At 44.8% G+C, this 14,088-nt stretch overlaps 1 pseudogene; it reads left to right on the top strand.

The window, feature by feature from the left end:
• The first annotated feature begins 11,444 nt into the window (after positions 1 to 11,444).
• Positions 11,445 to 14,088, top strand: part of LOC121845338 — a 102,767-nt pseudogene continuing 100,123 nt past the window's right edge.

The following is a 14,088-nucleotide window of genomic DNA, read 5'->3' as shown; positions in this document are numbered from 1 at the left end:
CTCTTAAAATCAGATACCACCAGGAGCTGATGCCTTGGTACTTAAAATCAGATACCACCAGGAGCTGATGCCTTGGCACTTAAAATCAGATACCACCAGGAGCTGATGCCTTGGCACTTAAAATCAGATACCACCAGGAGCTGATGCCTTGGCACTTAAAATCAGATACCACCAGGAGCTGATGCCTTGGTACTTAAAATCAGATACCACCAGGAGCTGATGCCTTGGCACTTAAAATCAGATACCACCAGGAGCTGATGCCTTGGCACTTAAAATCAGATACCACCAGGAGCTGATGCCTTGGCACTTAAAATCAGATACCACCAGGAGCTGATGCCTTGGCACTTAAAATCAGATACCACCAGGAGCTGATGCCTTGGCACTTAAAATCAGATACCACCAGGAGCTGATGCCTTGGCACTTAAAATCAGATACCACCAGGAGCTGATGCCTTGGTACTTAAATCAGATACCACCAGGAGCTGATGCCTTGGCACTTAAAATCAGATACCACCAGGAGCTGATGCCTTGGCACAAAATCAGATACCACCAGGAGCTGATGCCTTGGCACTTAACATCAGATACCACCAGGAGCTGATGCCTTGGCACTTAAATCAGATACCACCAGGAGCTGATGCCTTGGCACTTAACATCAGATACCACCAGGAGCTGATGCCTTGGCACTTAAAATCAGATACCACCAGGAGCTGATGCCTTGGCACTTAAAATCAGATACCACCAGGAGCTGATGCCTTGGCACTTAACATCAGATACCACCAGGAGCTGATGCCTTGGCACTTAAAATCAGATACCACCAGGAGCTGATGCCTTGATAAAATCAGATACCACCAGGAGCTGATGCCTTGGCACTTAAAATCAGATACCACCAGGAGCTGATGCCTTGGCACTTAAAATCAGATACCACCAGGAGCTGATGCCTTGGCACTTAAAATCAGATACCACCAGGAGCTGATGCCTTGGCACTTAAAATCAGATACCACCAGGAGCTGATGCCTTGGCACTTAAAATCAGATACCACCAGGAGCTGATGCCTTGGCACTTAAAATCAGATACCACCAGGAGCTGATGCCTTGGCACTTAAAATCAGATACCACCAGGAGCTGATGCCTTGGTACTTAAAATCAGATACCACCAGGAGCTGATGCCTTGGCACTTAAAATCAGATACCACCAGGAGCTGATGCCTTGGCACTTAAAATCAGATACCACCAGGAGCTGATGCCTTGGCACCTTAAAATCAGATACCACCAGGAGCTGATGCCTTGGCACTTAAAATCAGATACCACCAGGAGCTGATGCCTTGGCACTTAAAATCAGATACCACCAGGAGCTGATGCCTTGGCACTTAAAATCAGATACCACCAGGAGCTGATGCCTTGGCACTTAAAATCAGATACCACCAGGAGCTGATGCCTTGGCACTTAAAATCAGATACCACCAGGAGCTGATGCCTTGGCACTTAAAATCAGATACCACCAATCAGAGGAGCTGATGCCTTGGCACTTAAAATCAGATACCACCAGGAGCTGATGCCTTGGCACTTAAATCAGATACCACCAGGAGCTGATGCCTTGGCACTTAAAATCAGATACCACCAGGAGCTGATGCCTTGGCACTTAAAATCAGATACCACCAGGAGCTGATGCCTTGGCACTTAAAATCAGATACCACCAGGAGCTGATGCCTTGGCACTTAAAATCAGATACCACCAGGAGCTGATGCCTTGGCACTTAAAATCAGATACCACCAGGAGCTGATGCCTTGGCACTTAAAATCAGATACCACCAGGAGCTGATGCCTTGGCACTTAAAATCAGATACCACCAGGAGCTGATGCCTTGGCACTTAAAATCAGATACCACCAGGAGCTGATGCCTTGGTACTTAAAATCAGATACCACCAGGAGCTGATGCCTTGGCACTTAAAATCAGATACCACCAGGAGCTGATGCCTTGGTACTTAAAATCAGATACCACCAGATACCACCAGGAGCTGATGCCTTGGCACTTAAAATCAGATACCACCAGGAGCTGATGCCTTGGCACTTAAAATCAGATACCACCAGGAGCTGATGCCTTGGCACTTAAAATCAGATACCACCAGGAGCTGATGCCTTGGCACTTAAAATCAGATACCACCAGGAGCTGATGCCTTGGCACTTAAAGATACATCAGATACCACCAGGAGCTGATGCCTTGGCACTTAAAATCAGATACCACCAGGAGCTGATGCCTTGGCACTTAACATCAGATACCACCAGGAGCTGATGCCTTGGCACTTAACATCAGATACCACCAGGAGCTGATGCCTTGGCACTTAAATCAGATACCACCAGGAGCTGATGCCTTGGCACTTAAAATCAGATACCACCAGGAGCTGATGCCTTGGCACTTAAAATCAGATACCACCAGGAGCTGATGCCTTGGCACTTAAAATCAGATACCACCAGAGCTGATGCCTTGGCACTTAAAATCAGATACCACCAGGAGCTGATGCCTTGGCACTTAAAATCAGATACCACCAGGAGCTGATGCCTTGGCACTTAAAATCAGATACCACCAGGAGCTGATGCCTTGGCACTTAAAATCAGATACCACCAGGAGCTGATGCCTTGGCACTTAAAATCAGATACCACCAGGAGCTGATGCCTTGGTACTTAAAATCAGATACCACCAGGAGCTGATGCCTTGGCACTTAAAATCAGATACCACCAGGAGCTGATGCCTTGGCACTTAAAATCAGATACCACCAGGAGCTGATGCCTTGGCACTTAAAATCAGATACCACCAGGAGCTGATGCCTTGGCACTTAAAATCAGATACCACCAGGAGCTGATGCCTTGGCACTTAAAATCAGATACCACCAGGAGCTGATGCCTTGGTACTTAAAATCAGATACCACCAGGAGCTGATGCCTTGGCACTTAAAATCAGATACCACCAGGAGCTGATGCCTTGGCACTTAAAATCAGATACCACCAGGAGCTGATGCCTTGGCACTTAAAATCAGATACCACCAGGAGCTGATGCCTTGGCACTTAAAATCAGATACCACCAGGAGCTGATGCCTTGGCACTTAAAATCAGATACCACCAGGAGCTGATGCCTTGGCACTTAAAATCAGATACCACCAGGAGCTGATGCCTTGGCACTTAAATCAGATACCACCAGGAGCTGATGCCTTGGCACTTAAAATCAGATACCACCAGGAGCTGATGCCTTGGCACTTAAAATCAGATACCACCAGGAGCTGATGCCTTGGCACTTAACATCAGATACCACCAGGAGCTGATGCCTTGGCACTTAAAATCAGATACCACCAGGAGCTGATGCCTTGGCACTTAAAATCAGATACCACCAGGAGCTGATGCCTTGGCACTTAAAATCAGATACCACCAGGAGCTGATGCCTTGGCACTTAAAATCAGATACCACCAGGAGCTGATGCCTTGGCACTTAAAATCAGATACCACCAGGAGCTGATGCCTTGGCACTTAAAATCAGATACCACCAGGAGCTGATGCCTTGGCACTACCACCAGGAGCTGAAAATCAGATACCACCAGGAGCTGATGCCTTGGCACTTAAAATCAGATACCACCAGGAGCTGATGCCTTGGCACTTAAAATCAGATACCACCAGGAGCTGATGCCTTGGCACTTAAAATCAGATACCACCAGGAGCTGATGCCTTGGCACTTAAAATCAGATACCACCAGGAGCTGATGCCTTGGTACTTAAAATCAGATACCACCAGGAGCTGATGCCTTGGCACTTAAAATCAGATACCACCAGGAGCTGATGCCTTGGTACTTAAAATCAGATACCACCAGGAGCTGATGCCTTGGCACTTAAAATCAGATACCACCAGGAGCTGATGCCTTGGCACTTAAAATCAGATACCACCAGGAGCTGATGCCTTGGCAAAAATCAGATACCACCAGGAGCTGATGCCTTGGCACTTAAAATCAGATACCACCAGGAGCTGATGCCTTGGCACTTAAAATCAGATACCACCAGGAGCTGATGCCTTGGCACTTAAAATCAGATACCACCAGGAGCTGATGCCTTGGCACTTAAAATCAGATACCACCAGGAGCTGATGCCTTGGCACTTAAAATCAGATACCACCAGGAGCTGATGCCTTGGCACTTAAAATCAGATACCACCAGGAGCTGATGCCTTGGCACTCAGATAACCAGGAGCTGATGCAGATAAAATCAGATACCAGGAGCTGATGCCTTGGCACTTAAAATCAGATACCACCAGGAGCTGATGCCTTGGCACTAAAATCAGATACCACCAGGAGCTGATGCCTTGGCACTAAAATCAGATACCACCAGGAGCTGATGCCTTGGCACTAAAATCAGATACCACCAGGAGCTGATGCCTTGGCACTTAAAATCAGATACCACCAGGAGCTGATGCCTTGGCACTTAAAATCAGATACCACCAGGAGCTGATGCCTTGGCACTTAAAATCAGATACCACCAGGAGCTGATGCCTTGGCACTTAAAATCAGATACCACCAGGAGCTGATGCCTTGGCACTTAAAATCAGATACCACCAGGAGCTGATGCCTTGGCACTTAAAATCAGATACCACCAGGAGCTGATGCCTTGGCACTTAAAATCAGATACCACCAGGAGCTGATGCCTTGGCACTTAAAATCAGATACCACCAGGAGCTGATGCCTTGGCACTTAAAATCAGATACCACCAGGAGCTGATGCCTTGGCACTTAAAATCAGATACCACCAGGAGCTGATGCCTTGGCACTTAAAATCAGATACCACCAGGAGCTGATGCCTTGGCACTTAACATCAGATACCACCAGGAGCTGATGCCTTGGCACTTAAAATCAGATGCCACCAGGAGCTGATGCCTTGGCACTTAAAATCAGATACCACCAGGAGCTGATGCCTTGGCACTTAAAATCAGATACCACCAGGAGCTGATGCCTTGGCACTTAAAATCAGATACCACCAGGAGCTGATGCCTTGGCACTTAAAATCAGATACCACCAGGAGCTGATGCCTTGGCACTTAAAATCAGATACCACCAGGAGCTGATGCCTTGGCACTTAAAATCAGATACCACCAGGAGCTGATGCCTTGGCACTTAAAATCAGATACCACCAGGAGCTGATGCCTTGGCACTTAAAATCAGATACCACCAGGAGCTGATGCCTTGGCACTTAAAATCAGATACCACCAGGAGCTGATGCCTTGAGCTGATGCTGATGCCTTGGCACTTAAAATCAGATACCACCAGGAGCTGATGCCTTGGCACTTAAAATCAGATACCACCAGGAGCTGATGCCTTGGCACTTAACATCAGATACCACCAGGAGCTGATGCCTTGGCACTTAAAATCAGATACCACCAGGAGCTGATGCCTTGGCACTTAAAATCAGATACCACCAGGAGCTGATGCCTTGGCACTTAAAATCAGATACCACCAGGAGCTGATGCCTTGGCACTTAACATCAGATACCACCAGGAGCTGATGCCTTGATACCACCAGCTGATGCCTTGGCAAAAATCAGATACCACCAGGAGCTGATGCCTTGGCACTTAAAATCAGATACCACCAGGAGCTGATGCCTTGGCACTTAAAATCAGATACCACCAGGAGCTGATGCCTTGGCACTTAAAATCAGATACCACCAGGAGCTGATGCCTTGGCACTTAAAATCAGATACCACCAGGAGCTGATGCCTTGGCACTTAAAATCAGATACCACCAGGAGCTGATGCCTTGGCACTTAAAATCAGATACCACCAGGAGCTGATGCCTTGGCACTTAAAATCAGATACCACCAGGAGCTGATGCCTTGGCACTTAAAATCAGATACCACCAGGAGCTGATGCCTTGGCACTTAAAATCAGATACCACCAGGAGCTGATGCCTTGGCACTTAAAATCAGATACCACCAGGAGCTGATGCCTTGGCACTTAAAAGATACCACCAGGAGCTGATGCCTTGGATAAAATCAGATACCACCAGGAGCTGATGCCTTGGCACTTAAAATCAGATACCACCAGGAGCTGATGCCTTGGCTGATGCCTTAAAAATCAGATACCACCAGGAGCTGATGCCTTGGCACTTAAAATCAGATACCACCAGGAGCTGATGCCTTGGCACTTAAAATCAGATACCACCAGGAGCTGATGCCTTGGCACTAACATCAGATACCACCAGGAGCTGATGCCTTGGCACTTAAAATCAGATACCACCAGGAGCTGATGCCTTGGCACTAACATCAGATACCACCAGGAGCTGATGCCTTGGCACTTAACATCAGATACCACCAGGAGCTGATGCCTTGGCACTTAACATCAGATACCACCAGGAGCTGATGCCTTGGCACTTAAAATCAGATACCACCAGGAGCTGATGCCTTGGTACTTAAAATCAGATACCACCAGGAGCTGATGCCTTGGCACTTAAAATCAGATACCACCAGGAGCTGATGCCTTGGCTCTTAAAATCAGATACCACCAGGAGCTGATGCCTTGGCACTTAAAATCAGATACCACCAGGAGCTGATGCCTTGGCACTTAAAATCAGATACCACCAGGAGCTGATGCCTTGGTACTTAACATCAGATACCACCAGGAGCTGATGCCTTGGCACTTAAAATCAGATACCACCAGGAGCTGATGCCTTGGCACTTAAAATCAGATACCACCAGGAGCTGATGCCTTGGTACTTAACATCAGATACCACCAGGAGCTGATGCCTTGGCACTTAAAATCAGATACCACCAGGAGCTGATGCCTTGGCACTTAACATCAGATACCACCAGGAGCTGATGCCTTGGCACTTAAAATCAGATACCACCAGGAGCTGATGCCTTGATCAGATACCACCAGGAGCTGATGCCTTGGCAAAAATCAGATACCACCAGGAGCTGATGCCTTGGCACTTAACATCAGATACCACCAGGAGCTGATGCCTTGGCACTTAAAATCAGATACCACCAGGAGCTGATGCCTTGGCACTTAACATCAGATACCACCAGGAGCTGATGCCTTGGCACTTATACCACCAGGAGCTGATGCCTTGGCACTTAAAATCAGATACCACCAGGAGCTGATGCCTTGGCACTTAAAATCAGATACCACCAGGAGCTGATGCCTTGGTACTTAACATCAGATACCACCAGGAGCTGATGCCTTGGCACTTAAAATCAGATACCACCAGGAGCTGATGCCTTGGCACTTAAAATCAGATACCACCAGGAGCTGATGCCTTGGCACTTAACATCAGATACCACCAGGAGCTGATGCCTTGGCACTTAACATCAGATACCACCAGGAGCTGATGCCTTGGCACTTAACATCAGATACCACCAGGAGCTGATGCCTTGGCACTTAACATCAGATACCACCAGGAGCTGATGCCTTGGCACTTAAAATCAGATACCACCAGGAGCTGATGCCTTGGCACTTAACATCAGATACCACCAGGAGCTGATGCCTTGGCACTTAAAATCAGATACCACCAGGAGCTGATGCCTTGGCACTTAAAATCAGATACCACCAGGAGCTGATGCCTTGGCACTTAACATCAGATACCACCAGGAGCTGATGCCTTGGCACTTAAAATCAGATACCACCAGGAGCTGATGCCTTGGCACTTAAAATCAGATACCACCAGGAGCTGATGCCTTGGCACTTAAAATCAGATACCACCAGGAGCTGATGCCTTGGCACTTAAAATCAGATACCACCAGGAGCTGATGCCTTGGCACTTAAAATCAGATACCACCAGGAGCTGATGCCTTGGCACTTAAAATCAGATACCACCAGGAGCTGATGCCTTGGCATGCTTAAAAATCAGATACCACCAGGAGCTGATGCCTTGGCACTTAAAATCAGATACCACCAGGAGCTGATGCCTTGGCACTTAACATCAGATACCACCGGGAGCTGATGCCTTGGCACTTAAAATCAGATACCACCAGGAGCTGATGCCTTGGCACTTAAAATCAGATACCACCGGGAGCTGATGCCTTGGCACTTAAAATCAGATACCACCAGGAGCTGATGCCTTGGCACTTAAAATCAGATACCACCGGGAGCTGATGCCTTGGCACTTAAAATCAGATACCACCGGGAGCTGATGCCTTGGCACTTAAAATCAGATACCACCGGAGCTGATGCCTTGGCACTTAAAATCAGATACCACCGGGAGCTGATGCCTTGGATACCACCGGGAGCTGATGCCTTGGCAAAAATCAGATACCACCGGGAGCTGATGCCTTGGCACTTAAAATCAGATACCACCGGGAGCTGATGCCTTGGCACTTAAAATCAGATACCACCGGGAGCTGATGCCTTGGCACTTAAAATCAGATACCACCAGGAGCTTTTTCCATCAGTAGTTGTTTTTGAGGAACATGCAGACTGTGTTTTATTTTGAGATGTAAACATGAGTCTCTGAGCAATTTTGTCATCTGAACCATTATAATAGTGAGTTCTTGTGTAGTTTGTTATTTGCATGAATTTATCACTGTATCATCTGCATACATTGGAACTTCAGACCCTGTACAGACTAAAGGAAGATCATTAATGGACGTGCTGAACAGTATTGACCTTTGGGGAATGAAAGCTTTGTGGATATGTGTGGGGGGAAGAAAAGTTTGTTTTGATTTTTACGCTGATGAGACAGCGCCAACTTTTGAAAGATTTTAGATTTGTTTAAAAAATCAGGATCGTTTTTACAAAATTTATATCAACAGGTTGAAATTATTAGATTGCTGATTAAAGAGGTTTGTTTATTTTTATATAGTTTGTTTTAAGAGTTGATTTAACTTAATTAAACATTGTATTCGGATGTGTTTCAGTAGGATTCTTTCTTCCGGGACGGATGGAAATGATCTACATATGTAAGTTGAAGGAGCCATGGGAGAACATGTCTACATTTTTATTAAATGTCAGGGATTAAATTACTAATTTCTTACGCTGACAAATGTACTACGTTTGCGACAGAGGAAAAAGTATTTAGATAGTAAGGATAATAAGGATAATAGTAAGGATAGTAAGGATAATAGTAAGGATAGTAAGGATAATAGTAAGGATAGTAAGGATAATAGTAAGGATAGTAAGGATAATAGTAAGGATAGTAAGGATAATTGTAAGGATAGTAAGGATAATTGTAAGGATAGTAAGGATAATAGTAAGGATAGTAAGGATAATAGTAAGGGATAGTAAGGATAATAGTAAGGATAGTAAGGCTAATAGTAAGGATAATAGTAAGATAATCGTAAGGATAGTAAGGATAATTGTAAGGATAGTAAGGATAATTGTATCTAAGGGTAACATGTTCAATTAAGCACACATATACATTGATGCTGATTAAAACTTATGATTAATGATTTGAGTTCCAGTGGAATTATCATTAGGTTTGGTTTATAGTTCACTTTTGAGTTTCTGAATCGATGTCGTGTAATGAATACTAACTAAGTGTTTTGTGTTTTCTCCAGGAAAATGTGTATTTCATTGTCTCTCTTTGGAATGTTTCCAGGGACTATACTCTTGGGGAGAGTGAGTGAGATTGAGGCCATAAACTACCACATTGAAAAGGGCCTGGAAGTTTTTGTTTTAGTGAAAAGGTATCTAAAAGGGGCACTCACCACATGGGATTTTAATGAGTTTTTATTAATGAGTTTTAATTGCACACGCTAATTCTTTTGATAAAGGAATGTTCTGGGAACCTGGGATACAACATGTTGGAACTATTTGACTATTGTTTGCAATGTGTCTAATATAGTGAACAACACTGCTTTGAAGGGCTTTGTATGACCTATGACCTTCTGATGACCTTCCGTTGTGGCTTGATCACCCGCATTGGAAAGCCATTTGGATAATGAATTCATGGTCATTTGTAATACTGCTTTCAAGATAATTTGTGTAATTGGTAAATATGTTTCTTAGCCATATGTGTAATTTGGACCACTGTGAAGAGGGAGTAGGTCTAACTTCTTGATCCTGGGCTCTACGATGGAGTTGACAGTGAGATGGGGAGTATAAACCAATTTAAAAGAATAGTTTCAATAGAATGTGTTGATATTCTCTGTGAAATATGTTTCGATATGTGTATTAAGAATAATTGGCAAAAGTAATAATTTATCATGTAGTTAATGAACTGAACTAAACTGTTGTTCTGATCTGTTTTTTCGAGGTTATCATGAAAAGTGAAAATCTGTAGTTCTGCCCCTGAACAAGGCAGTTAACCCACCGTTCCTAGGCCGTTATTGAAAATAAGAATGTGTTCTTAACTGACTTGCCTAGTAAAATAAAGTATTATTATTATTTTTTTTAATTAATTGGCAAAAATTTCCCAAAAATACAGATTTCGGATTGTTATGAAAACTTGAAATCGGCCCTAATTAATCAGTCCATTCAGACTGTCTGGACCCAGGTCATCAATAGGATGGTGGTACTCACCAGATCAGACTGTCTGGACCCAGGTCATCAATAGGATGGTGGTACTCACCAGATCAGACCGTCTGGACCCAGGTCATCAATAGGATGTGAGTTGGCTCCTCCAGTCAGTGGGAGATTCATCACATCACCAGAGACTGGGTAGAGATAACATAGTGGACTGGGTAGAGATAACATAGTGGACTGGTATGTAATATGCCATTTTTTGTTATTTAGTGGATTGGGTTACTAGTCCAACGCTCTAACCACTAGGCTACCCTGCTGCCCCATGAATGAGGAAAGCTAAATGATTCTTGCAGTATTGAATGAGTACAGATAAATGACTGAAGACAGCTAGCTAGTACACTTTCAATAATGTGCAGTCTGTGATGTGTGTGATGTAACGTCAGGTAGTTATGAATGTATCAGTGGAGGCTCCTCAGAGGAGAAAGGGGAGGACGATCCTCAGTGAAATTCATTTTAAAAAACAACAACATGTTTCACATTAAAGTTATCATTTTTAGATTTAAAAAAATATACACTAAATATATATTCACGTCACCAAATAATTTATTAAAACACACTGTTTTGCAATGATGGTCTACAGTAGCCTCAACAGCACTCTGTAGGGTAGCACCATGGTGTAGCCGCAGGACAGCTAGTTTCCGTCCTCCTCTGGGTACATTGACTTCAATACAAAACCCAGGAGGCTCATGGTTCTCAAGCCCTTCCATAGACTTACACAGTAATTATGACAACTTCTGGAGGACATCCTCCAACCTATTAGAGCTCTTGCAGCATGAACTGACATGTTGTCCACTCAATGATAGGATCAGAGAATGAATCTAGTACTGAAAGCAAAAGCTACATCTAGCTAGCACTGCAGTGCATCACACGTGGTGAGTAGCTGACTCAAAGAGAGAGAGGACAATAGTTTAGCAGTTTTGAACAAATTCATTTCTTTAAAAATGAAGAAGAGAGAGAGAGAGAGCTATATTTTGTTGTATTTTTTTCACTTTCACTTAGCCTCTACAACTATACCCAGAAAATGTATACCAATTATAGCACCACCCAAAAGGGAACTTTAGAGACTGGTAGGGCAAAGAGGCATTTGCTCTACACAGGGAGAACCCCATGTGCCACTGCTTCATTTGGCTGCTCACTTCAATAGCCCATATGCCACTGGGTGAGATCATTTTTCATTGTTTTTGGGCAGATGCGTCTTGGCCGATTTAGCTCGGGAATATGCTACAATCGGCAATCTGTCTCCTAATCCTGTCTAATGGGCAGGTCAGCCCTGGAGGGAAGAATTGGCTGTAAGAAGTAAGAAAGAACATAGCATCTGATTGTTTTTAAATTACTTCTTATGACATGGTTTGCCAGAATAAACGATGTCGTGGAGATTTTTCCAATCTGCGTTACCCACTCCAGTCAGCAGATGGCGACGTGCGTCTTTCAGGTGATGCTTCTTGCGTGACGTATAATCTAGTGGACGGAACTGGAGGCTTCTTCAACAGCGACAAAAAGCTTCTGATTCAACCAACGCGGTGGTTTCCTGGCGAACATAAAACCGAACACTATTCTTGTGTGTATTAATGTCAGTGTTTGCTTGTTAAATTAAATGCGCCAATTTGTTAAATTGAGAACGTTACTGCACTCGGCTAATCGCTAATGCTAGCTAGCTAACATCACGACCATGAGCTCACTAAGAAATATGGAGAAAGAGAAAGAAGCTCTAGGGCTGAACATCATCGTAAAAGAAGAAGAGGAGACTGTCACATTAGAAGAAGAAGAGGTGGATATTACAGTGAAAGAAGAGAAAGAACCTTTTGGAGTAAAAGAGGAAGAAGATGAGATGGGTTTCAGAATCGAAAAGGAGGAAGATGCCAAAACATTAAAAGAAGAAAATGTAGTGAAAGAAGAGAAAGAACCTCTTGGAGTAAAAGAGGAAGAGGAGGCTATCTCAATAAAAAAGGAGGAAGACGTTTTGGGAGTGAAAGAGGAGGAGACTGAAGATCAGACTACCACCAGTGAGTACTGTCTTAAAAACAGGGACACTATGTAGTTCTTGAACTAATGTGGGGTTTTAAATGCCTCTTGTAAGACTCTGTGATTGCAATAGAAGATCATAAGTTTACCATCGGTTTGATGTTCTCATTCATCATTCACACAGGAGAGAGACATGACTATTGTGGATCCTCTGGGGAGCCTCAACAACATCCTGATGCTGACGAGGCAGAGAAGAGTCTCTCCAGATCAGAACACCAGATGGTACAGCTTGGTCTGGTCTAGCATACAGCTTGCTCTCTCTGGGTCTGGGTTTCTGTAAAGCACTTTATGACGACAGTGACATCAGCATCCATAATGATGTGCATCTGTGTACCCTCTTTATGGTTACCAGGACAACGCTAGCCCTTCCACCCTCCCGGAGTCCATGTGTCGTGTCTCTCCTGGTAGCACCTTACTGCTGGGTATGAAGAGGTTGTCTGTGCTGCTGGTGGATTGCAGGAAAACAACGGGGCTGAGTGGAACTGTGAGAGGAGGAGAACAGAAGAAAGGATCGGATTTGACTCATCAAAGTAAGTGATGTAGCTTAGTTTGTACAAATACAATAGATCTGCCCACTGGTATCTGTTACCAGGACAACCAGCAGAGTTCTGTTGGTTCTGGGATCGAACCCGGGTCTGTAGTGACACCTTAAGCACTGTGGTGCAGTGCTTTAGACCGCTGTGCCACTCAGGTGGCAGCTCCTTTGTTTGGCTGACGTTGAGGGACCGATTGTTTAGCTGGCACCCCGCTCGTTGTCCTCAGGGGCTCCACGGCATCTCTGAGTCGTTAAGCTCTGAGCGGGACAACATGTATTTTAGCTCATCCGGTAGGGCGTCATGGTTTCTGCGACGTGACTTTCTTTTTTGTATTCTGTATCCCACTACCACATGGACAGACTGACTACTACCACTACTACCACATGGACAGACTGACTACTACCACTACTACCACATGGACAGACTGACTACTACCACTACTACCACATGGACAGACTGACTACTACCATGCGGACAGACTGACTACTATCACTACTACCACATGGACAGACTGACTACTATCACTACTACCACATGGACAGACTGACTACTATCACTACTACCACATGGACAGACTGACTACTACCACTACTACCACATGGACAGACTGACTACTATCACTACTACCACATGGACAGACTGACTACTATCACTACTACCACATGGACAGACTGACTACTACCACATGGACAGACTGACTACTACCACATGGACAGACTGACTACTACCACATGGACAGACTGACTACTACCACATGGACAGACTGACTACTACCACATGGACAGACTGACTACTACCACATGGACAGACTGACTACTACCACATGGACAGACTGACTACTACCACATGGACAGACTGACTACTATCACTACTACCACATGGACAGACTGACTACTATCACTACTACCACGTGGACAGACTGACTGCTACCCCAGACTGACTACTACCACATGGACAGACTGACTACTACCACATGGACAGACTGACTACTACCACATGGACAGACTGACTACTACCACATGGACAGACTGACTATTACCACATGGACAGACTGACTAC

Source organism: Oncorhynchus tshawytscha, unplaced genomic scaffold (genome assembly GCF_018296145.1).
Source record: "Oncorhynchus tshawytscha isolate Ot180627B unplaced genomic scaffold, Otsh_v2.0 Un_contig_910_pilon_pilon, whole genome shotgun sequence".
In the NCBI taxonomy this organism is placed as follows: domain Eukaryota; kingdom Metazoa; phylum Chordata; class Actinopteri; order Salmoniformes; family Salmonidae; genus Oncorhynchus; species Oncorhynchus tshawytscha.
This window is presented reverse-complemented; position numbering and strand designations above follow the sequence as displayed.